The sequence below is a fragment of the Theropithecus gelada genome, chromosome 3 (assembly GCF_003255815.1).
Source record: "Theropithecus gelada isolate Dixy chromosome 3, Tgel_1.0, whole genome shotgun sequence".
NCBI classification, from domain to species: Eukaryota; Metazoa; Chordata; class Mammalia; order Primates; family Cercopithecidae; genus Theropithecus; species Theropithecus gelada.
The window spans coordinates 106,522,432-106,526,123 of record NC_037670.1 but is presented as its reverse complement, the minus strand read 5'-3'; the positions used below and the strand labels follow the sequence as shown (position 1 = coordinate 106,526,123).

At 37.5% G+C, this 3,692-nt stretch overlaps 1 pseudogene; it reads left to right on the top strand.

Moving 5' to 3' along the window:
* The first annotated feature begins 2,282 nt into the window (after positions 1-2,282).
* On the top strand, positions 2,283-2,843 carry LOC112621339 (annotated as a pseudogene).
* Positions 2,844-3,692: the final 849 nt, after the last annotated feature.

The following is a 3,692-nucleotide window of genomic DNA, read 5'->3' as shown; positions in this document are numbered from 1 at the left end:
ATAGGAATGGAATGTTAACAAAACTGAAAATTCTGAAAGCCTTTCTCTTTCTCCTATGTATGCCTCTCTGCTTCACAACCACCCTTCATTTTCCTGTGCACCTTTGTCCAAAGACTCCCTCCACATTCTATCATGAAAGTTAGTGGGTGAGGCTGGTGGTAGCAATTTGTGGTTTCATAGGCAAATCCAAGGTAACAAAGACACATCTTCTTTTGAGATACACCTCCAAGGACAACAGACAGACTTAATTACTTTTTCGGTATCTACTTGGGTAAACTGAAGAGACTTAGATAACCATCTTAGAAATATATATTTTTTTCCCTAGAAAATTTAAGTATTTTCATTTGGAAGAGGGAGGGAGATGAGACAGGGAGTGAGGAAGGGCAAAAAAGAGGGAAAGATGGAGGTAAGGAAAAAAGGAAAGAGAGAGACAGAGAAGGAATGGGTCAGAGGGGAAAGAGAGGGAGGAGGGGGAGAGAGGAAAAAAAAAACAGAAAAAAAGAGAGAGATTCCATAATACATTAAAAAGTTAATTCTACAAGTCAATTTATAACTAAATAAGCATTGTTTTTAAGAGGAAATGAACAGCCATTATCAATTTGTGTCTCTTTGATTTCCTTCTCTGAACTATATTAACTTCCCTCCTCTATCACAAAAAAGCAGTAATTTAGCATGCCAATAAGCATACAGAATCAAAACATTCTTTTGAACATTATGCTTATTGATCATCTGGTGATAAATAAGATACAAAGGGAAAGGCCTATGACAGAAATAAGAGATGTGAAATGGATAATGATGAAATGAAAGCCTAAAACTGAAAGAATGCTTAAAATGGAAAAGGTAAGATGCAGAGTGAATCAAAAAATAAAAGACAGGAAATAGCATAATAATGTAATTATGAAAGGAAATAAAGAGGATTAATTGGGATGAGGTACTAGAGAATAAATAAGAGAATTATTCTTATGCTTATATTATATGCTTAGCGAAGATAGCTTTCTTTGCTGGATGTATAAATATAAAACAAGTTTTAAAAGCAAAGGAAACCTCATGAATCTTGAAATCAGATCAATAATTTACTAAATTTGATTTGATACAACAATTGAATAAGTCATGCCAATTCTTGGCTGTGTTCCAAGCTTAGTAGGAGTAAAAAACTGCTGGTAATGCAGTTCTCAACTCTCAACAGGCAGTTTCCATCTTTTTGACATCATTTGAATCCAAGCTAAAAGTAGAAATGGCACAAATAGTTGAAAGTCAAAGTACACAGCTTTATTCTCTGCTGCTGTAATATAGTTTGGAAATGTATCCATGAAGGCACTAAAGCCGAATAATAAGCTCATATTGAAAACACAGATTTTTAAAAATACAACCGTCAACTGTTTATCTATATGAAGTGGTTTTCACAGGCTTTTCCCCTGAAAAATGTCACTGTACTTGTTAAACAAGTATTTAAAGAGATTTACTATGAATTATTCCATGAAATTTCCTGTGTTTCAGACAGGTTCCTTTCTTTGGTGGGGGTTGGGGGGGTGCGGTATACAAACCTACCTTGACTGATTATATTAACCACAAACTATAACAACAAAACAAAACTTTTGATGTTTGCAGATTTGGGATGGTCGCTGAGCTCACAAGTATTTCTCTAGTAGCCATGTGCAGGCAACCCCTCCCTTCTTTCTGAGAACTGTATTCCCTTCCTGCCAGATTTAGACACATGTCCCAGATGGGAACTGTCCTTTCCTCATGATTGCATTTCCCCAGCGATGAGGTAGGAAACTGACTCTACCTAGTTCGATGAGGTTAATCCTAGGACTCTCCAATAATCACATCTCCACACACCATCCCTGATATTCACTGACCTTCAGTGACTGTTTTAGATAAGAGTCTAAGAGACAAGTTAGCCAATTAAATGTCCTTCCCAGGTTTTTAACCCTTTGTTAGAGGAAGATAATCTCTCTTCTCCGGTCTAAATACCATGACGTTGTGAACCTGGAGATGCTAGAAGCTGCGTTTATACTATTGCGGAAATGTTATTCAGAGATAATGAAGCAAATGTGAAAGAGAAAGAATGCTCAAAAAATTACATGTGGGATTACCATATGATCCAGCAATTCTACTCTTAGGCATATACCCAAAACAATGGAAAGCAGGGACTCAGACAGATACTTGTACACCAAGGTTCATAGCAGTACTATTCACAATAACCAAAAGGTAGAAACAATCCAAATGTCCTTCAACAGATCAATGTATAAAGAAAATGTGGGTCAACCAGGTTCCCTCCCCACAGCAACATGGCCGCTTCTCTTCCTCAGCATGGTGACTGGCTTCCCCTCAGGACCTGTTGCCACAGGCGGACCTCCTGCGCACTGGCAACCTGAGACCATCATGCACTTTATGCTGCTTTTTATTAAAAGTTGTCAGGGAAAGCCTCAACTGCAAAAATGGTATATCCAGCTGTTGGACAAAGAGAAGGAAGATATTACAAGAGAACTTGTTCACTTTAGCACAGAAACCTAAAATGTGAAGATATCTGAAGATTGTTTACAAAAGATATGCCAGTTTGTATATTTGCTGTGCTACTGTGAATCAGGGCAATGAACTAAGTACCCTGGAAGCGATTCATCATGACATGGAATTATTTGACAAGTATTTTGGCAGTGTATGTGAACTTAATATCATCTTTAATTTTGAAGAGGTTTATTTTATTTTGGATGAGTTCTTTTGGGAGGGGAAGTTAGGAAACCTCCAAGAAAAATGTCCTTAAGGCAATTCCACAGGTTTATCTACCACAGGAGGAAGCTTAAATCCCACACAGAGTTCTCAAAGAAACTGGACTGACATAACTCTCCTCCTTGTTGATGACTTCCTGTGGCATTTCACACACTGTAGATGGCCCCTGTCTTCATGTCCATGTTAGCTAATGGTGTAAGATGATGTCTTGTCAGCATTACTGTTTTTCTAAGCTACTTCATTCAAGCCTATACGATTTTCTTTTTTTTCTTTCTTTTTTTTTTTTTGTTTTTTGGAGACAAGAGTCTCACTCTGCTGTCTAAGCTGGAGTGCAGTGGAGTGATCTCGGCTTACTGCAAACTCGCCTCCCGGGTTCACGCCGTTCTCCTGCCTTGGCCTCCCGAGTAGCTGGGACTACAGGTGCCTGCCACCGTGCCAGCTGATTTTTTGTATTTTTAGTAGAGATGGGGTTTCACTGTGTTAGCCGGGATGGTCTTGATCTCCTGACCTCGTGATCTGCCCACCTTGGCCTCCCAAAGTGCTGGGATTACAGGCTTAAGCCATTGCGCCCAGCCATATACAATTTTTTTAAGAAGAAACTTTGGTTAATCAAGTGATAAGTTAAAGGACTTAAATGTGAATGGGGCAGAAAAAGAAGACTTTTCTGGATATTTTAAAGTTTATAGGTCAGTTTCTCTTAATCTGATTATATACACATATGAAAATGACATATCTGTATATATGTAAAATGAAACAATTGGGCAATATACATTTATTAATTACTATATTTGACAAAGAAATTCTTAAATTATAATGTGAAACCTCATTTTATAAAACCAAAGACTAGTGAACATTTCAGTATACATAAGAGTAAAGGGAATTGACATGTCACATATTGAATGAATGGAAACTTAGTCTTGTTGAAACTTTAGAAAGCAGATTTATGTCAAAGACTCCTATTG